Source organism: Apodemus sylvaticus, chromosome 11 (genome assembly GCF_947179515.1).
Source record: "Apodemus sylvaticus chromosome 11, mApoSyl1.1, whole genome shotgun sequence".
Classification (NCBI taxonomy): Eukaryota; Metazoa; Chordata; class Mammalia; order Rodentia; family Muridae; genus Apodemus; species Apodemus sylvaticus.
The window spans coordinates 10,576,757-10,599,609 of NC_067482.1; the positions used below are offsets into that span (position 1 = coordinate 10,576,757).

General features: G+C 42.2%; 1 long non-coding RNA gene across 1 annotated transcript in view; it reads right to left on the reverse strand.

Annotated features, from left to right (window-relative positions):
* The window catches only part of LOC127695953 (uncharacterized), a 42,043-nt gene extending 19,198 nt beyond the window's left edge, over positions 1-22,845 (reverse strand). Inside the window, exons 1-2 of the long non-coding RNA XR_007980146.1 lie at positions 22,712-22,845; positions 21,924-21,991 (exon numbers count right to left, since the gene is read on the reverse strand). This is a non-coding gene — a long non-coding RNA (uncharacterized LOC127695953). The remainder of the gene's footprint in view (positions 1-21,923; positions 21,992-22,711) is intronic.
* Positions 22,846-22,853: the final 8 nt, after the last annotated feature.

The window sequence follows — 22,853 nt, forward strand, 5'->3', positions numbered from 1 at the left end:
TCCAGAACCAAAGATGGCACAGTCCCATTCCTCATTAGCTAGACTTCCACAGCACCTGACTCAGCTGTCTTCTTCTTGAACGCTCTTCCTTCCTTGCCTTTCACAAACTCAAACTACTCTGGTTCTCATCCAGCTGTCTTTGTCTTGAAGAACCTCCACCACATCTTTAATTTTGGGTCTCCCCATGTAGCATCTCCACTACATCTCTGACTTTGGGTCTCCCAGTGGCCCATCTCCAACCCATCTCTGACTTTGAGTTTCCCTGTATGGCATCTCTACTGCATCTCTGATTCTGGGTGGCCCCGTGGGGGCATCTTGGCACTCTGTTTTAAGACCATTAACTCTTATTCTTTGAGCAGATCTTTACTCTCCCTACTCATTCAGTCAACTTGTTCAAACCCAACCAGTTAATTCTCTTTCCCTTCTGTTTCTCTGTGGTTGAAGTTCCTCCCTGTACCCAAGAATTCAAGCTGGGCACTTGGTCATCATCTGTAATTTCTTCCTTCTGGACATCTACTCTGCTAGCCACTAGAGTGAGATGACTCTAAATCCTTAACATCACACCCTATCTTTCTACGTCATTATGGTGCTGATTGGAGTCTGGACCTTATCTCATCAGATACTGTATGCCAAGTGTAAATGCAATCACTTTACTTGGCTGAGGAGCGTGCCTTCCCACTGGCTAATGCACTTTTGTGACTATATTCCCTTGCACACAGCGTGCCCTCTTGCTTTGCTCCTTTCACTTATTCTTGCTTGGTTCCTTGTTCTTCTCAAATTTCTCCTTCTGGTCTACCTCCATTTCTTTTCCTTCTCTACCCCGGTGGCTCATCCCAGTTGGGTCTGTACTTTGCATTTCCATGGTTGTATGCTCTCACTTGTCACATCTTCTGAGCACTGGAGAATCTTCAGTGTGTGTTAAACACGAAGCACACATTAGAAACCCAATGACCCAGAACCCCTCCTGTGACCATGCATTATGTCTTTATAGTCATTTCACTCCATGCCCAGAACCAGAGCTCATTCAGATTCTGAATTAAATTCTCTCCACTACAGAACCAGACCCTCCACCTGAATTAAAATACCTCTTTTCTATGTAGATGATTAATGCCCATTAATGCCTATTATTATGCTGGAACTCATTGTATAAAAAGAAAGAAAAGAAAAAGGCAAGATGATTATCAGTTACAGGCCATAAAGACAGATGCCTTGACCAATGTGAATGCCTCTCTATTACCTCCTAACAATGAGATAATTGAGGAAGATGGGCATATTATCCAGTTTAGGTGATTATACCAGGTCTGTTTTATGAAAGAAAGGCAGCGGCAGGCAGGTAGAACTACCTGCTGTGCCATAGAGGGGGGATTATTGTGGACAGTTGAGGCAGGTGCAGAATGCATAATGAGATGAAAAATGTCGAAGGCGGAATGCACCCTAGACTCTTGATTTGAGATCAATCGAAATGGAAAGTTCAGCTTCTTGTACCTCAGAAATTCTGGCATTCTGTTCAGGAGCAATTTAGATCTGGTGTGGAGAAGAGCTTAAGTATGAAAGTCTGCACACTCCAGTTTTAGGTAACACCTATATTATAAAGACAAGCTTTCCCTCATCATATCTTTTAATAAAAAGTCTCTGATCCAGTTCCCAGCATGTATGTCTGACAACTCACAGACCTCTGTAAGTTCAGTACCAGGAGGGTCCAACACTTCTGGTCTCCACAGGCACCTATACTCACATGCCTATACCCACATGTGGAGATGGATGAAATGAAAATTAACAAAATTCTTTAAATGTTTTCACACACCTTAATTTATTTCACCATAAAATAATGCTTTGGACAAGGAGAGTATATACTACAGCTACAAACTAAAATGTTATCAAATGTAATGGAGCAGTACTCCTTGGTTGATAGCCTTGGGCATTTTGAAAAACATAAAGTTATTCAAATCTTAAGGGATATAGAAAGAATTATTCTCTTTGTAGATCATTGAAATGTCATCTCTCATCTGATGTTAAGTAGTATTCTATGAATATATGCCATACTTTCTGTAAATGTATGGGGGGGGGAACTTTCTCTTATGTAGCTCATTCCATAATGTTAGTTCTCTTAATATGGATAATAACTAAAATACATGGTGTGCTAGGTATACACGTGCTATACCTTAGGAACTTTTTTCTTCAAAAGTACTAGATTGTATGAACCATGCTTTTAAAAGGTCCTGCTGTTATTTCCATTATACAGATGAGAAAACTGAGACTGAGCAATGTTAGGCAACAAATTCTATGATCAATGTATCACACAAAAGAGAGGACCCGACTTTACCTTCATGGCCTTAACCTTAAGCAGCACAGATAGTGTGTCCTCTCTAAATTTCTTCCCAACCTCTTCACAGTGCTCACTGAAGTCATGGGTCCTTGTCTTAGTGAGAGGCCAGGCAAAGGGTCTACTCTATTTTCACAGCATTGACAGCAGCCATTGAAACCCTCTTGGCCAGCACAGTTTTTATGGGATTTATAGGTGTATCACCTGACTTTCCATGACTTTCAGCATGAGACTCCGTTCCTTGACAAATTCTATTTTGGGCTCTTATACAATCGCCACATGATAAAGTTACATTTTATGTAAAATTAGCTTTGGTGGAAATGTGGAAAGATAAGGTTTAGTCATACCCTTGTGGTCAAACCACAGGCAGTCTGTGCTCTCTTAACAAGCTCCAGCTCTGCGGCATTCAAACAACTGGGAGTTTTACCGGAATTTAGAACTTTGCATGTAATATGTTATACTTTATGTTCATAGCATGGTTTGTTTCCTTAGGATGCTGAGCTCTCTTGCAAGGAAGACTCACCATTAACATTTTGCATATTCTGTTTGTATCTAAGAATGTTCACCCAGCATTAATCCCACCCCAAATTTGGATGATTAAATAATCATTTTGCTTCTAATTCTGTGTTGTACAGTTAGGTTGGGCCATCTCAGTGGTTCCTGTGAACTTCTGTGACTCAGTTAGCTTCCAGGTCAGAAGAATCTCAAGTGAGATGGCTAGACTATCATCCTTCGGGGAGCTAATCTGGACATTAGCACATGGCAGAAGATGGGTCTTATGGCAATGGAACCAAGAAAACTCGGGAGCCCTAAGCTCAGATCCTGTGCATCACCCTTGATTCCATGATCTGTTAAGCAAAGTTGCCAAATGTCAAAGCTGGAAACACAGACTCATCTCCTGATGAGAAGATCTTAAAGTTGTTTCAAATGTTCTGCACTTCAGAAGACATGAAGAGTGTAGCCAGCTACACCGTAAGATCTTATCATTTGTCTTGCCATCGAAATTACACCTTGAGTATTTCATAGGAATTTTTCCCCTATATTCTTTGCTTACATTCTGAATGATTTCCCCTTCCTGGTTCCCCCCTCCCCATAAGTCCCATAAGCCCTCTTCCCTCTGCCTGTTCCCCAATCAACTCCCTCCCACTTCTCTGTCCTGGTACTCCCCTACAATGCTACATCAAGCCTTTCCAGGACCAGGGCCCTCTCCTTTCTTCTTCTTGGGAATGATTTGATATGTGAGTTGTGTCTTGGGTATTCAGAGCTTCTGGGCTAATATCCCCTTATCAGTGACTGCATTCCATGTGTGTTCTTTTGTGATTGGTTTACCTCACTTAGGATGATATTTTCCAGTTCCAATCATTTGCCTAAGAATGTCATGAATTCATTGTTTTTAATTGCTGAGTAGTATTCCATTGTGTAAATATACCACATTTTCTGTATCCATTCCTCCATTGAGGGACATCTTGGTTCTTTCCAGCTTCTGGATATTATAAATAAGGCTGCTATGAACATAGTGTAGCATGTGTCCTTATTGCATGCCGGGGAATCCTCTGGGCTATGCCCAGGAATGGTATAACAGGGTCCTCCGGAAGTGTCATGCCCAGTTTTCTGAGGAACCGCTGGATTGATTTCCAGAGTGGTTGTACCGGCTTGCAATCCCACCAGCAGTGGAGGAGTGTTTCTCTTTCTCCACATCCTTGCCAACACCTGCTGTCTCCTGAGTTTTTAATCTTAGCCATTCTGACTGGTGTGAGGTGAAATCTTAGGGTTGTTTTGATTTGCATTTCCCTGATGACTAATGATGTTGAACATTTCTTAAGGTGCTTCTCAGCCATTCAAAATTCTTCAGGTGAAAATTCTTTGTTTATCTCTGTACCTTATTTTTAATAGGGTTATTTGGCTCTCTGGAGTCTATCTTCTTGAGTTCTTTGTATATAGTGGATATTAGCCCTCTATCCGATGTAGGGTTGGTGAAGATCTTTTCCCAATTTGTTGGTTGCCGTTTTGTCTGAAGTTCAAGAATTGACAAACGGGATCTCATAAAATTACAAAATTTCACAGGAATTTTAACTGAGCAAACTCTAAATAATGAAGGTCTAGGTGGTTTCCCAGGGGTATGCCTGTGGTTCAGTAAGACAAGCCAAAACAGACCCGATGTAAGAAGTAAAGGGAAAAATACACGCCAAATTCTAACGTTCCCTTCAGATGAAGGAGCAAAGAAGTTTGCAGGGATCACCAACAGGACACTACTCATGGATGAGTTAGGGCTGGGGGCTGGGCTTGGCAGAAAAACAAAGACCATAAAGTTAGGAAAGCTATTGGGAGGAAGGAATAAGAGAGATAAGGATGTCAGAGGTGCATTGTGGGTCAGAGAAGGCTGGTGACAAAGTACAAGATACTGATGAATAAATGAAAGAAATGAAGGGGATACATATGTGTAATGTGAGCTGGGTGCTCCCGGACAGTACAGGAGGAGGAGGAGGAGGAGGAGGAGGAGGAGGAGAAGGAGGAGGGAGCAAATTAAATCTGGACTTGAATTTTGAGGCAATAAGGAACTATACATGCTTTTTGTGTGGTTTTTGTTTGCTTGAGTGTATGCTTTTAAAGATTTATTTATTGTTATGTGCCTTGGTGTTTTGCCTCCATGTATAGTTGTGTAAGGTTGCCAGATCCTCTGAAACTGGATTTACATACAGTTGTGAGGCACCACGTGGTTGCTGGGAATTGACTGGGAATTGAACCTGGCTCCTCTGGAAGAGCAGCCAGTGCTCTTAACCACTGAGCCTTCTCTCCAGCCCCTTGTTTTATGTTTGAAGTGACTACAACTGCTGCAAGACTAGCCTCATGTTAACCTGAAGGGGGCATTTTTGAAGTCAGGAAAACCATTCCCAGTAAGCCTTCCAGTCTTCTTCTTCTTTTTTTTTTCTTAATAAAATCAAATGTCTAATGACCTAAGTAACTGCCAAGCCAGGAAGTTTCATTTCTGCTACTACAAGGAACACACGGCGCCAGCATTTGAAAAGGGGTGAATATGTTGTTTTTCTTGAAGAGAAATAGGAAATGTAGTGACTTCTGCTTAAATTTGAGTCATTATGTCATGTGTGCAGACTTTTCAAGGTTATTCCCCTCAATGGCAAACTGGCGGTTGGCAGAAGCAAAACGCTGACATTTTCATGATTTTTAAACTGGACCAATTTGACTAAACCCTGACCAATGACCAAGGCGAGCATCAGTGTGGAGATGCTCCTGGTTAGAGAGACACAGCAGAGCCCAGGCTCCTCAGCCGCCCTTCCTTCCCAGTCCTGTGTAGGCTGCACATGAACAAGTCCCTCTCCAGTCTCTCTTCCTACACAGAATGCCTAGAGCGGCTGCGTAGTCACTGTATGCTCCGCTGAGAAACCAACCTTAGAAATGCATTGTACTGCTGGATGCAAAGAACAATTAGCAATAACTATTAAAACTATTACTCCAAAGTAGGCAGTGTAGCCAGTGACAGAACGCTTGACTGAGATGTAAAAGGCACTGGCTTCCTCCAGCCCCACAAAAAAAATATTCCATGTTTGCTGGTGTGTGAGTGAAAAAGAATGTGTGTGTGTGTGCGTGCATGTGGATATATGAGTGTGTGTGATACTTGAGTGTAAGAGTGTCTGTGTGTAACAAATGAGTGTAAGAGTGTGTGTGTGTGTGCATGCATGTGGACACATGAGTGTAAGAGTGTGTGTGTGTATGTGTGTGTGTGAGAGAGAGAGAGAGAGAGAAAGAGAGAGAGAGAGAGAGAGAGAGAGAGAGAGAGGGAGGGAGGGAGGGAGGGAGGGAGGGAGAGAGAGAGTTTGTATAGAGAGGGTGAAAGGAGAGTCAACATTGGGGAGTTTGAGAACTTGGTAAGGGATAGAAGGCTAGATTTAATTGGAAATACCTGAAACCATTAGCCAAATCTGAGAAGAAGTCAGATGTTTCTGAAGAAAACCCACCTAATATCCACACAACAACAACAAAATGGCCTGGGCAAACACAAAGAGCACATCGGTTAACTTCTGCCTGCTGATCCCATTTAAACCCTGCTGCAAAAACTCAGTTCTGAAATGACATTAAAAACAAAGAAAACAAACCAAAGAAAAACAGGACCTGCAAGATGACCCAGTGGGCAAAAGCATCACTGTGACAGCCTGATGCCCTGTGTTTAGTCCCTTGAACCCACATCCAGGGACATCAAAAGAGCTGAGTTCCCCTCACACACTGTGGCTCATATGTACTCATGCACACACACACACACACACACACACACACACACACACACACAGGTTCGCGCACAGCAGCTGCTGTGTGTGTGTTGATTACTGCTTTAGAATCTCATGTTAACTCGTGATGTATTATGGAGAATGTATATATGTTGTGATACTAAGTTTGAGATTAAGTTTAATATGCTTCAGCCAAAGATCAATAGGGAAAGGAGAAAGCATCAGCTAGTAGAATTGCAGAGTTGGGTAGTGTATGGTTCAGTGGGGTAGCACTTGCCTAGTGTGTAAAGCCCTAGCTCAGATCCCCAGAACTGGAACTTAAAAGTTAAAGAGAAAAGAATTGCAGGATGTTGATAATTGTGCCAGATAGGAACATTTGGGCTCCTTAGAATAGTCTTGCTATTTTATGTACACTGTGTATATTTTCTACATATGGAAATATTCACTCAAACTATTTGAAGGTCATTATAAAAAATACCATAAAGTAAAAGGTCAATATATTCTATTTCACTAAGAACTTATAAGTCTTCTTTAAAAATTGTGGTCAAGTTCTTGAAGGACCCGTAAGAACTCTAAATAGAGGTGGAAATACTACAGGGAGAAAGAAACTTGGGTGTCTTTGTAACTTTACACAAGGCATCCATCACAGCCCTTGGGAGGCCACAAAATGTTGGGGAGTTTGAGGCCATCTTGGGCATCATAGTTCCTGTCACAAACCAACAGCTTCAGCTGATAAACATACTCTCAAGAGCCACCTTTTAAAAAATATTGACTGGTCACAAATATGTATGTTTATAAAGAATTAAGGTCCAATTTCATGTGCCTACTCATTCAAGATGATAGAAAAAAAGTACTGAAAACAACAGCTTAACAGTACAAGTACACAATTCAAAAGGGAAATGTAAAATACTTAAAATGTCCTTCCAGAAATAATTGGAGAAAGCAAGTTGGATTATTTGAAACTCCAAAATCGAGCTGTTCTCTGAACCACATATGCCTTTTGCGCTCTGGAAAATAGTTACTTTCTGTGATCGATAGAAAAAATCTTTTTAAATGGTAGCAGCCTTTGAATTAAATACCAATGAAGTGCCATGTGGGTACATGGTAAGGATTATTTTTGGAAAAAGTTTTAACACTTCTCCAGGCTGATAAAATCCTGGCAAAGACTCTCTGCTGAGGCTGAAGTGATGTGTCAGCTGAACTCAGCGAGTGGGTGTTCCCAGGGTGTTGACAGTGAGCTTAATTTGGTTGATAGCCATATGGGTGTTCCTTTATAGCCACTTCTTAGTGCTTGTAAGTTTTATTCCTTTCTTGGTAAATATATTTTCTGAGGAGAAAATGTGGCTTTAAAAGAAATCTCCCAAGCATGGTCACCTTTGTGTCTTGAGATGCTTTGTGGTGGTCAGTTCAGTGTCCAGGGGCTTAGGGAGGCCAGTGTGGCTGACCGTGGAGTGTTCTGTGGGACTGGCCTGGATCGGCTGCAAATACAGAGACAGATGGAGCAACTGTACAGAGGCGTAGCTAGGGTGCACATGTTGTAAAGTTTTAGGTTCCTAACTTTTGCTATTCATTTCTAGAAATAAGGAAGTCATAACTGAAATATATGCTGGCCTACATGTAACTGTCTAATATTGATTTCATTATGATTTAGGATGACAAGGATTAGAAACAATGGTGGAAATTGTGGAAATGGTTCAAGCCAGCAGTAGGTTGCAGGTCGATAGAGAGGCTCTTCAACTAAAGAGCTGGAATCCTGTCTCTGCTGGGGTTCCCCACTCACAGCTTTGGCTGCTGGAGAAGTGCTCTCTGTTCTACAACAATACAAAGGACAGAATATCCAGGGAAACCCAGAACTTCCCTGAGAGGTTCCTTTTTTTTTTTTTTTTCTACCTGAAGATCCAGCCACAGGGATATTTTTTAATGACCAATAAAAACCCTACAAATATGACACGCAAAATTGTTTATACCAGGATTTCCTAAGATTAGGCAGGCTCCAGAGGCTTGTGTAAGAGTGAAGACAGATTATTGTTGTTGTTGTTATTTTATTCTTTTGGAGTAAAATGCCAGTAATAGCCTTCCTTCCTACCTTCTTTCCTTCCTTCCTTTCTTCCTTCCTTTCTTTCCTTATTTGTATCCCAAAAGCTGCCCTCCTCCCAGTTCCCCCTCACAGACCTCCCCCTCCCTTCTCCCCTTCCCCACCCTGAACACACCTAATCTCGTCCAACAGATTGATTCTTAATTATTCTTGTCTTCCAACCTAGAGAGGATGGCAGGCTAGGCCTGAGGGGGCGTGTGGTGTGTCCCTATCTTAATAACTCACCCAAGAACTCACTTAAGAGCTCATACTCCACTGTTAACTTCCAGCCTGTGGTCCTAGGTGCGGTTTGTAATTGCTGTGTCCAAAGAGCTTGAATATTACATCACTGCAGTGCTAAGATAAAGTCCTGTGGTCAGTACCAACTGCATCACGTTGTTAAATAAAGAAAGGTGGTTACACAGAGAAGCCTCAAATGTCAAAGAAAGGTGTGGTTATTTGTTGCTTAAATTGTGAAAATAATATATTAAGAAGCGCTTTGAAAACACCTATCAAGATTACAAATTATTCTTGTAATTCATCTTTAACGGCTTCTAATAACCAATTGCCTGCTTTCTTTCTTTCCTCTCCCTCTCCCCCTCCCTGTCCCTGTCCCCTCCTCCCCCCCCCCCTTTCTTCAGGTCTCACTATGTTGCCCTGTTTGCCTAAAACTGACTTTACAGTCCAACAAGCTGGTCTCAGACTCAGAGATCCACCTTCCTCTGTCTGTAAAATACTGGGATTAAAGGCAAGAGGCACAACACCCAGATCTACTCTTTATCATTCATAGCAGCAAATAACTTTCCCTGAACCCAGACAATTGAAAGTCTACAGCTCCTGGTTCCCACGCCTCCTCCAATCTCCCCCAACTTTATTACATCGCTTGGATGGACCTAGAGCATTATATTTACTTTTCGTTTGTTTCTTTGTTTGAACTTTTGTTTTATTTTGAGACAGGGTATCTCCACAGAGCCCTTGCTCTCTGGGAACTCGAGATATAGTCCAGGCTGGCTTCCATCTCTCAGATTTCCTCTGCCTCCCAAGTGCTGGGGTTAAAGGGGTGACCCAGTATTCCCTGCCAAGAGTATTAGAGTTTCAAGAAAATCTCGTTGTCTCTTTTAAGAATGCAAGGTTTAGTCTTTAGGTTTTGCCTGTGAGCTTAAAATACCGATTACTGAAAAATAGAAATAATCTGTAGTTATTTGAATTTAAATTTGGACTTTTTTTGGCTCATAAAAGGGACAGTCGTGTGATTGTGATTCTTCCTCATTGTGATAACTTGAAAATCTTAGGGGCATTCAAGAAGGAAATAAAAATTTCCATAGAAATAACCACAGTGAATATTTTTGACACATTTCTCCTTCCTTAGGTATATATTTGTGTTACATAACTTATATTGTTCAGCAGGTGTGATCTCCTTCCTAGTGTGTGGCCCCTTCATCTTACAACGTGGCTATTTAAAAATATCATTAAATCAGTTTCAAAGGAATCTGTTTTAATCACTACTGTATGAATATATTGCTATAGCTTAATTATTTTTAACGATAACTTATTTTGAACATTTGTCCATTTCTAACTTTAATCATTATAGACAGAGCTAAAAACAATAACTCGGAAGCACTTCCACATAGAGGTGTGCATTCGTGCGCTCTATGCCTGCTCCTGCCACTGCGCAGCGAAGGGTAGAAACAGCCTTCCACACACTGCCTGATTGTACCTCAGGAAGGTTATGCTTATATCCTTGGCTCGTTTTTTTCTATTTGAATCTTAACAACTTTATGCAGCATGTTTTCTTAGGAAAGTGGCAAAGATTCAGGAGAAAGATAAAGCTTATTTTCCACTATTGAATTGTATGCCCCTCTCCCTTCTTGATTTTCCTTTTCTTTCTGATCTCCCTCCCCCTCCCCCACATCATGTTTGAACACTCCCATGTCACACCGTCCACGTGGAGCTTAGAGATAACTGGATGTGTCCTTTTCTTTTCGAACTCAGGTGGTCAGGCTAAGTGATGGTGCCTTTACTCACTGAGTCAGTTCACCGGTTGGCACTCTGAGGGGTGGGACCTGCGGTTGGAAGATGAGGTCCGGTTGGGAGAACACAAGTTAACTGATGTGCCTAAGAACACGGATGGGAATGCATCGTTTTGAAGATGTGGAAAGGTAGACCGCGTGTGAGGGAGAAAGTTATAAAAGAGAAACAAGTTAGAGTGTGGGGGGCGGGGGGGGGGGGAGCAAGAGCTACAGTGGGCGACCCTCTGGGGACCAGAGTGTGGAAGGGCGAAAGCGCTGTGTCTCCTGAGGCTTGGCTCACGGGGACAGGCGAGGGTGGGTTTAGCTCTGCTGGGCAGCTCAAGCCTGCTGGGTTCTGTCTCCCACACAGTCTGTGGATCATCCCTGCAAAGTCAGCGGCAAACTTCAAGGTCTATCGCTGACTTTGCGCTGTGCTTGGCTCTGCAACTGTGCGGAGAGCAGCCTCAAATGAGGGGTTTCCAAACACAAAGGTTAAGTATATTATCTAACTTAAATTCACAGCCTAAATACGATACTGGCGCGTTTTCAGTGCGTGTTTTCCCTCTTGGTTACTTAATGTTTTGAGACAGCCACAGAACTTTATAAAGCACCTTGTACGCGGAAAGAGGGAATTCCAGGTGCCCTGCCCGGCCTGGTAACATAACAAGGCATTCAGGAAGGAAGGGAAGGTGAGAAGAAAAAATACCAGATGTTTCTAACCTGGCATAAAAGACTAATTGGTTGACTAGAGAGAGGCATGTGTGCTCATGTGCGATTGTTGAAGTGATCCCCAGGGTCTCTCCATGCCAGTGGTTACAATTAACACTAGACCACCACTAACACTATTCTCTGATGTCTAGGAGAAGGTGAAGATCTAGATTGATTTTTTTCTAACATCGTCATCAGAAAGTCTGTTTCTTCCATAAAAATATATGATTCGTAACGTAACATGAATTTTAAATATTTATTTTTCAATCGGGATATAATGCTGTTTTTTAAAAAGTCAGTTCTAATATTTACTCACTTTTTTCCTCCTCTCTGGGAATTTCTAAACAGACGTGCACATTCTCTATAATGGAATGAAAAGAGAAGATAGGGGTGGCAGTGAGGAACGCCTTGAAGCCCAGCATTTGGGAGGCAGAGGCAGGCAGAGCTCTGTGAATTTGAGGCCAGATTGGTCTATAGAGTGAGTTCAAGGACAGCCAGGGCTACAAAGAGAAACCCTGTCTTGAAAACACACAAAGATAAGGCGGGGGAGGGAGGGAGGAGAGGGGAGGGGGGAGGGAGAGGCTGAGAGGGGGAGAGGGGACTTCTGTGTTCAGGAGCTTGGGAGAGAAACAGAACGGTAAGAGGAATAGTCCTGTTATTCTGGGAATGCAAAGCTACAGGAATTTTCCAGTCACAGAGTAAACACATTTGGTGACAGAGAAGGTGGCAAACTCCCTTTCCCAGCATTTGATACTGCACTTTTGAAACAGAAAGAATCCAAGATTCTTCCCAGCTTTCTTGGGGTGTTGCCAAGCAATGATGTCAGCCTGGGTAGGTACAGTTTCTGCTCCTCTTATAAAGGGTATTTAGACAAGATTTTGTATTTGCTCAGGCTTTCTAGTAGAAAGAGAATGGAAATTGTAGATAAGGGGCACATGCTGTTACAATGGCTCCTCACAGAACAGTATATTTCACAGTGACCTTTATCCCAGATCATCTTGTCCCTGGGACAAAGATCAGGTTAGAGTGGGGCTGTGTTGACCCTAGTGTGAATTATAATAGCATGAGGGCACTGGAAAACACCTGCTGAGCTTGGATAAAAATACTGAGCACAGTTAAGAAAACTGTACTCCAGGAAGGCTTGCTAGTCATGGGTCTCCTCTCTCTCTCTCTCTCTCTCTCTCTCTCTCTCTCTCTCTCTCTCTCTCTCTCTCTCTCTCTCTCTCTCTGTGTGTGTGTGTGTGTGTGTGTGTGTGTGTGTATATGTGTTTTACTTCTACTAGGAGCAATTACTCTCAAAAGAAATATTGTATTTTTAAAAAGATAATTTGAGCATCTGAAGGTCTTAGGTTTCTTAGTCTCTAGAGAATACTTGTAATATTTATGGTAAAGGACTCTATTTTTTTGACTTATGATGTTTAGCAGTGTGTGCATACTGTAGAAAAGAATTTAGCCATTTGAGAGTATGGATCTATGGTATATGACATACAGGACTGTAGCAGTTTACAAAAAAGGCTGACATTTAAATTTGGCTTGGGGGAGGAGTCAAGTCTTCTTTGGTGGCCATGACATCGAGCATCTCAGGTAAAAGAGCGTCTCAGTGTGTGTGTGTCAGAAGTCTGGTGCTGACTGAAGCATAGAAACTAATGGTAGAAAGGCTTCTTGCCACTTTAAGCTGGAAAGTACTGGAACATAAGACTCCTCTTTCAGGCTCCTAGAGTGCCCTCTGGAACCCTTCCCCACACGTCTGCTCCTCCTTCTTCCTCTACTGTGCTGACCTCTTTCATGAGACAGATTTTTGCCACCTTGTATCTTCATCTTAGCTGTGGTCTGCTTTCTTACACTTTTAGTGGTTGTTCTGGGCGTCTCTTGCAGCTGTGCTGCTAGAAGGTTCCATCCCTGGGTCTTCTGGTTCTAAATTCCATTCAGCTTTCTGAGCCAGATCGAATGTCACAATAGGGTATGTTCCTATGCACTGTAAGCACATCTAATACTTAAATATTATTGAACCCCCTGTGTGAAAAGGGGGTTCAAGTAGAAATAATTGGGAAAATAAGTCAATATATTAGCAACAGTTGTCTCCTGCTAGTGATACTGTAAACATTTCTTTTATTTCACTGTGGTGGTTTGAAAAGGGAAGCCTCCCCCCAATAGGCTCATGGACTTAATGCCTTGTCACTAGGGAGTGACACTATTAAGAGGTGTAACTTTGTTGGAGGAAGTGTGTCACTAGGGGTAGACTTTGAGGATTCAAATGCTTAGGCCAGACCTAGTCTCCCTCTCTCCCTCTCCCTCTCCCTCTCTGTCTCTCCCTGTCTCTGTCTCTTCTTGCTGCCTGATGATTCTGATGTAGAACTCTCAGCTACCTCTCCACTAGCATATCTGTCTGCATGCCACCATGCCTCTCACCATGACAGTCAAGGGTTAAATATCTGAACTGTGAGCCAGACCCAATTAAAGGTTTTCCATGATAAGAGTTGTCATGGCCATGGTTTGGTGTAGCTTCACAGCAATGGAACATTGACTAAGACATTCATTATGATGTTTTCCCCCCAATGGACACACTTTTAAATTACTTTTTGTTTGTCTGTCCATATATTTGTATGGGGATAGGTGCATGTCTATGGCAGTGCCCACAAGGTGAGGTGTTGGGTCCTTTCAGAACTGAAGTCATAGGGGGTTGTTAATTACCCAACATGGTTTCTGGGAACCAAACTCAGGTCTTCTCCAAGAGCAGTATATACCCCTAATCACTGAGCTATTTCTTCAGCCCGGTATAGACACAGTTTATAATGACAAACATAATGTACTTGAAATCTTTCTTATTTGGTTGTTTTAAAGCGAGGCAATGTTAGGGTTGAAGATGTGGCTCAGTGCTTGTTCAGTATGCACAAAACCTTAGGTTTGATCTCCAGCTGTAAAAGAGACGGAAGGACAGTCTTTTAGCCAAATGGCTTTATAATTCAGTTCCACCTTGATTTATAAAGTTCAGTGCTGGCTCAAAGTCATAGAGTCATAGTGGTTACAATGCTTCCCCTGGCTCCTATCCAGAACAAGGGCGGCCTTCAGGGGCAGGGCCTCCCTGAACCACAGAAACAAAGGCTTCCAACTGCAAGTCAGAGCCTGTTGATTGCAGATCTCAGTCTGACTGCAAATTGCTGTAAAGCCCTCAAACTTGGCATCTTGTAAAATCATACCCTGTTGACCTGAAACAGACTCCAGCTCCCCGGCTTTCATTAACCCGCCATTTTGCTGTGCATTACATTTCGCAGGGGGGCTTTTGCTTCCACACAGCTCTGCTTCCTTTCCTATACAGACAGTAGAGATGCCAAGGAATGTGGGGATCTCCAGACATGGAGGCCGATCTCCTTCGATCTAGCTTCCCCTCTACACTTAGCAGCTTTCCCTTCACTTCTTCCCCTTTGGTGTGTCCCCCTTGAGGGATAAACATGATCTTAGGAGAGGAAAAGCCTCAGGTTGAGGTCAAGTTGGGGCTGGAAGGGCATAAAATCAGATCTACCCTGTGGAAGATAAGGGAAGACAACTTCAAAGACTGAAGATTTCATTCAGCAGGCTTCAAACTAAAAGGAAATGCCCTCCCAGGCAGACAGAGGACTCTGAGGAGTTTGAATCTAGTCTTGCTTAACCCAGAGGAAATGAAAATGTGGGTGAGGGTATATTCTTAGTCAGTTAATTGTAGGGATAAAAACACATTCAGACCAAGCAACCTATGGTGTGTGTACAGGGAATCAGCTAGAAATTCTCTGGCTTGATCTTTAAGCTTATTTAGTATTTAGTATTTATGTTGACTATATTATGCACTAATATGGTTTGCCATTAAATCTCTCCAAATGGTTCCAGTCCTTAGTGAGAACTTATAACATCATCCCCAAACAAACAAAAACCCTAAATATATACACAGAGATGTGCTAAACTCAGATGCAAACAAAATTCCCATATAAATAAGCAATGGTTATTGGGAGAAAGTAGCTTTGAGGTGTTCAAGTTTAACATGTGTTCAGTATGGTTGAGACAACCAATATAGGAAGAAAATATGTTGGAAAAGTCCTCTTGGATATAAGTATTCCATGTTGGCCAAATGGTACTGTGGGAGAAATGTGCCCAAAGTAGAAAAGAAGACCCGATGTTCATTGGAAGCCATGTGAAAAAGAACATGTAAGAATGGTTTTCAAATCTTTGAAAGAAACTCAGAGTTTGAAGGCCTTCATATACAGCAAAGAGTTAGATTTACAGAAAGCAGAAGGTGGGGGCGGAGCTTCATAAAGACAGAGCTATGTATGCCCACCTGGCCGAGTCCCATGTGAGATGCCGCATTCTTTTGTAGCAAGAGCCTTAGCACGGGTTTAAGAATATGTTGAATGATGGGAAAGTTTCTCTCAAGACTAATAATACAAACCACAGTATTCAAACCTTAAATGGCCTCTTCTATTTTATACCATCTTTTGCAAGAACTTTGCAACCACACTGCCTTCATTATTTCAAGACAGAAATAGAGGAATTTAGGATATTAAAATGGCTTGATATAGTTTGTTTCTGTCTGGTTTTGGAACTCACTACATAGTCTAACTTGGCCTGCGGCTTGCAACCCCACCTCAACCTGACAAATGCTAAGACTGTCTGTGGGAACCACCTAGGCCAACTCTACCACATTGTTCACTTAGACTGTGGAGATGCCACGACACTTTCCCTATTTGCAGGAAGCCATATGGAGACTCTGCCACATGCTAGGCAGGCACTGTCACAAGACTGAAGCCACAAATGTGAAAGATCCATCTCCCAGGGATTCAGCTATATATGCAGGGTTATGCATTCTTAAGGATAAAATGAACTTAAATCTTCATTTAGTATTCCCCATTTTCTAAAGCTTTGATATCATTAGATGAAAGCCAAGTTCATCACCATGTTGATGAACTGTCTCTAATGTTTTAGTAACTTTCACATGATACCCTTTTATGTTGTCAGCTATGAACAAAATAGCTTAGTACATCATTTTTAAGGGCAGTAGAAACAAACAAATAAGTGTGTGTGTGTGTGTGTGTGTGTGTGTGTGTGTGTGTTAGAAGTATCTTCCTGCATGCTTTGTACACCCAGAGGATGTAACATTAACGCCCACAACCTATTCCATGGAGTACAGCGAGGCTTTTTAGCAAGCCAGCCACATCTTCCCTGTACTTATTCTGTACCTATACCTAAGATCTCTCTTTGTCTCATTAGTTGATGAAATTTAAGTTCTGAAGAAATCTCAGATAATTACAGGCCCTTTGATCTAGAGCGTTTCACGGTTCCTGCATTAAGCACAGTGACATGGAAAAAAACAAAACCAAGTGAGAGGTCACTTTGAAAGTGCTCCAGTGGTACCCGGCTGGCTCGTTGGGCTTCTCTGAGATGGAACAATTGAAGAGTTAGGCTCCCTTAGGTGCTGATTACTCCCTGCCATCTAGGAACTTAGACGCTTTCTTGCAATTTTTCTTTAAAAAGTTGCATCAAGTAGTTGGTAAAGTATATTAAAGAGCAACCACTAATGTTGCACACAGTTTGCTAAAAGTTCCACACTGTGTGTGTGTCGTGTGTGTGTGTGTGTGTGTGTGTGTGTGTGTGTGTGTGTGTGTGTGTGAAGGTCCCTAGGGTGGAGCCAGTGGTGGAGTAGCACTTTAGCAGCTGAAATGTGATTCTTTCATAAAAGAAATATCAATTTAAGCCCACACCCTGCTCCACGGAGCACAGCCAGGCTTCTTAGCAAGCCTGCCACATCTTCCCTGATGCTTTTGCTTGGAATGGACTGTCTGATAAATCTGTATTCTGAGAACTCCACCGAGAGAGTCACATTCTTAAGGAAGAGTCACATGCATTCTCTGAATGTTCACTACCGTGACAGGTAGGATAGCCCAGTAGCAGGTGAAGAGTATTACATCAGAACATTTATTAATTATTTAGTAACTAATTGCTGTTTAATATGCTGCATTTATATGCTTACTTATTTGTGTGTACGCACATGCCTATATGAAGGTCAGAGGATAATTTCTAGGAGTCAGTCTCTCCCAAGGATCAAATTCAAGTCATCAGGCTTGGTGGCAAGTTCCTTTACCTATTAAGTCACTGTAGTGGCCCCGACAAAAATCAAACAAATGGGGATGGATGGAAATCAATAAGACAAAAAAGTGCCAAAAACAAAGCAAAATGAAACAAAATGTTCACCATACACATACACATGTACCTACATACACATAATCATTTAGTTCATTTTGTGTTGGCCAGTTACTCTTGGCTGTGGAGCCTGCCCTGAAATATGGGTGACATACCCAGTGGCACACCAATGATTTTCTATTGGTCAGCAGCTGGCTTCTTGGTTAGGAGTGGGACCCCTAACTGTGCCTACTTCTCCTTCTCAGCAGCAGGGCAATACTTACTTATGTCACCAAGCATGGAGAAGTCAAACTGATGCCTAACTAGACAGGGGTGATCCTATCGATTAGCATTCATGATACTGGATGGCACTTTGCATGCTACCGGAGAAGAAAGGTAATCAATATCACCCTGCTACAAGCACTGTGACCTACAACATCAACCTGTCTGAAAGGTATATTGGTGCAATGGTGGTATAATTGTTATAGGAGTAACCAATCACTAGGTTTTGTTTTTGTTTTGTTTTGTTTTAATTTAAGATATACTCTATGGGATGGAACCTGTACTGATACTACTAATATGACCAAGACCCTGAGACTAGATGGATCATGTATCTAGGTTAAAAACCTAATATTATTATTCTGCTAAAGAAACATAGCAAGAAAATCATTCCTACCAGACACATTGCTATACCCATAGATCAGTGCATCACTCAACACACATGAGCAGCTTCTTCTTATAATAATAGAAATTGACATGGATATCCACAACTGGACAATTTATAGAGAGTGAGACATCAGAGCATTCAATCCTGAATGCGATGTCTTCATCAAACACCTTCTATTGGGCTCAGGAATCTATGTGGAAGAGAAAGATGATAAGAACCAGAGATTATGGATGACCCCATGAATACAATATCTTCCAAACACAATAGGACTGAACTCACAAAGACTGTGGCAGCTTGTATAAGACCTGCACAGGTTCAGGCCAGCTCTGAAACAGAAGCCAGTCTGGCTTACACCATACTCTATCACCCCCATACAGCTATAGGAAATCAAGTGGAGGCACAATTACAACAGTAAATCACAGTAAATTACACTCTCATAAAATACAGGAGAGACCCTTGACACAGTTCTCTTTGTATAATAGTGGAAACAAATATTCTGTCTTTTGTGCTCTGAAGGATCCTACAAAAAATAAAGTATCATGTCTTGTGTCTTTGTAGACTTGGGGTTTTTAAGGTAGGGTTTGCTGGAATATTCGTGCCACATGGTTTTACAGAAGTTCTTTCTAGTAATGCGTGGTGATGCTGAGAACACCTCTGTTACCCGACTGCCCATCAGGCCTGTCACAAGACAGTGACTTGGCCCATAGCATCCAGAACTCACAGTGATTTGCTATTGCATCAGTGCAATGTTTACCTTTCATGTTAAAAATGAGCCTGGTGCCAAGCATGGTAGAGCAAACCCTTTATCTCAGCACTAGGGAGACAGAGGCAGGAGAATATCTGTTAGTTCAAGGCCAGGCTGCTCTACACAGTGAGCTCCAGGTCAGTTAGAGCTACATAGGGAGACCCTATCTCAGAAGTAGATAGAGAAGAGGCAGAGGAGGAGGGGACAGGGAGAGGGATGGGAGGGGAGAGGGGAGGCAGAGGCAGAGGGAGAGGGAGAGGCAGAGGGAGAGGGAGAGGGAGAGGGAGAGGGAGAGGGAGAGGAATGGGAGGGGAGAGGGGAGGCAGAGGCAGAGGGAGAGGGGAGGCAGAGGGAGAGGGAGAGTAATAGCAAACTTAAAAGGACCTAAGGTAGGATTAGAAGGTTCATGGAAATAAGTTTCCAAACCTGACTCTTCTTTGGGGTGAAAGGAAGCATACCCAGAAGGAATGTCTTCTCAGACTCCCCCAGTCCAGAGCCATTGCTTGATCATACTGTACACTGTCAACCAAGTCACACATTTCTGAGAGTCAACCAAGAGAACTATATATCAAACACAGCCAGAGCCCCCAAACACAGCTCATACATGTACCAGATTATGATTGTTAAGGTCATGGATAGAGTGAGACAGTGATGCTATTTCACATCAGCAGAAGAGCATCTCAGATACCTACAACATCAGTACAGGTGCCCAGATAAAGGTTCTTAACCACATCTATGGCTGGACCATCACTGCCCTCTTATATTTTTCTTAAGTTGTATTCCTAACAATAAGACATAAGTTATATTAGAACTTTTCCTTTCATTAATATAGATATCCTTCATATAGCAACATCAAAATAAAATATGCATGTATGAGGAAATAAAACCATTCCGTAGCCATCAAAATAAACATGTTTCTCCCAAATTGTGAGTTCTAGGGGAGGAATGTGCACGTGTTTGAGCTGCTCTGACTGTTCTTATATCTGCTTGGCATGGATCCCTGTAAGTATCTACATATGATATATACATTCTCATGAAAGTAATGATACAGTTAAGGGCTTCCAATCATCAGAAGATAGCCTGGAGCTAGCACATGATAAACTAAGGTGAGCTTTACAAAGTGTTCAGAATATCAGTATTGAGTAGACAAGCTCTCCTAGTGCCAATAACTTTCAACAACAGGCACCTGCTTAACATATCTAATGATTAATCTAAGTAGAGCATTGATAATGGACAACGCTTAAAAGCACCAACCAATAGATGACAGACATTAACTATGGCGTTACCTTTGAACTCAGACCAAGAATGGCCACAGGCCAGTGAGAGACAAGTGGGTGCCACATCAGAGCTGCTCCCATCAGATCAGTTCACAATGTTTCCTTGTGGTTCCGGCCAAGCAGAGCCTAGTGCCAGAGGTACCCTGGCTGCAGGCCCACCTGGCTAAGCATGTCAGCGCCACTGTTTGGCTCATTTCCTAGGTCCCCAGTGCCTTGCCTCCTGCCTCACTGTTCACCCACATGACTTCCTCTCCCAGGGTCTGTAGCATTTTCTATTTCCTGAGATAGACCTGAACACTCTTATCATGGATAAAGAGCACCAGACACCTCAAAATCCAAATGAGATGAGGGCATATCACCCCTCAAATCTCTTTTAATTTTTTTTTTGATGGCTATATCTGGCCCAGATTGGAATAGAGTTTCTGCCAACACTTGACATACTGGTTCACTCTAGCTAATTTTTTTTCTGCTAGGCAGTGAGCTATTCTGGGACTTACCAGATCCTTTCTCCCAGACAAAATCAGTCATTGCTGCAGGATTTGCCTCATTGTATGAGACTAAGAATGCTTGTCATGATACAACGGTAGAGTGGGTTTTCAAGAACAGCAATAACCAGACATTTCAGACACTTTCCAGGGGGGACAGGGTGGAGAATCACCTGTAACACTTCAGTCTGAGGCAAACTTAAGAAAATGTGCTTTTCAGTGTCTGTTATATGGTAAGCCAAGAATGTATCACATTCCATGGAATAAAGAGGTCTTCCTTACTCTTCTGATGTGTGAATTGGATATATGCAATTGGTAGAGAGCAGCAGGCTCTCCATCTCAGTAATAGCTATTAAATAATTCTAGCTCATTTAGCAACAAAACCAGTTAATTCTAGTTTTATTTTATCAACCGTCTCAAAAATACCTTCTGAGGACCTCTGCTAAAGCTGTGTGACTATGTAGGCACAATTGCCATTGCTAAAACTGCAATGTCAACAAACTAAACGGCTTTCACTTACAAGAGCTTCCACTTCTCCTTAGGAGGGGCCGAGGGAAATCTCCCAGGAGGAGCATCGGGTCACAAGAGGGTTAACATCACCTCATTCATCAGACCAACTATACAGAGCTGTATTCAGATAGACCTCAGAAAACCAGTGTTCAAGGAGGAACTGTCTTTACTACAGTGTAATATTGGAAAGTATGTTTTATTTGAACAAATAACCAAATAACCAGGGGCTAAGTTCTGGAGGTGGCATGGCTTAACACAGTGGTCCATGTATTCCAACATGTTGGCATTCTCTGAAGAGCTGATGGTAGGTAGGGCCAGCACACAGGGCTACAACAAAAGAGGTTCTTGTCTGCTGGGGGTGGCGATACATGCCTTTAACCCCAGTAGTTGGGAGGCAGAGGCCAGGCTCAGCCTGGCCTACAGAACTAGTTTCAGGACAGCTAAAGCTACACATAAAGCCTGTCTGGGTGTGGAAGAAGATAGGTGACAGATAGATGGATAGATGGATGGATGGATAGATAGATAGATAGATAGATAGATAGATAGATAGATAGATAGATAGGGAAATGGGTGTATGACTTGTGTCTGTGTGTCTGAGTGTGTGTGTGTGTGTGGTGTGTGTGGTAAAACCCTGTAACCTACTTTCACAGCATGTGGCCAGATTGTTTTGATTCCAACTCCATAAAACTTAATTTTAAAAACAGAGGAAAGAACATGAGCATAACAAACAGAGCTCATACCTCACTTAACCCATCCGTTGGTTTCATCTGGCAAGTTACTGAGGTGCACTCTGAGTCTGTCTCCTCCTCTGTAAAATGAGGGTGGAATTACTCGTGACTCTCACACACTATTATGTATAATTAAATCCATGAAGAAAGGATGCAGGTACAGAATGTACAGTACGTATTCAAAATGAGAATTTTGCATTAAACGACCTTGGTGGATTTCATCAAGAATATAAAAATGAGACTCGGAGGCAGCTCTGGGTCCACAATCAGTGCATGAATGTATAATTCATTACTCAGACTGGGAAACGTTTAAGTAAAAAGAGATATTGTTGACAATTATGTTCAAGTGTCCTATGTAAATGAAAGGTTATAAACTCACCTTAATTATTGGGGAGATAAAACCAAAAAATCCACTTGCTTGTGATGAATTAATACTCTGTATGATTCTAAGACTGAGAAAATGTTTTAGCTGCCTTTGTAAACACCGTAAAGTCACCATTGGTGAGCTTGTCGCCTTTGGCAACTTCTATAAATGTGCTTTACTCTGTTCCTAATTCCCAGTGCCATGTGTGGAACGTTTTAGGTCCCTCAAAAGTAATTCTATCCCTCTTTAACCCAAATGTTCCCAGAATTTTTAAAAATTAAAAATTACTTGAAAAGAAATATTTCCCATTTTCTGTTGTGTCTGAAAGTTCCCAAAAGCACCAAAATGATGAGAATCATAGAGCAGTCCTGTCTGAATTCTTCATTTTTCCTCCCCATGAATCCCTGAGTTCAGGTCAACCAAGGCCTTCACTTACCCAAGGATGTTCTTGATGCTGACCCCGTAGATTTTCTAAATGTGCAGGGTTGCTGTTCTCAGAACATAGTCCTTGCACCCACTGGGTTGCTGAAAGGCCAAAACTCTTCACCTAGGAACAGGAAGGCCTTGTTCCCTTTTTG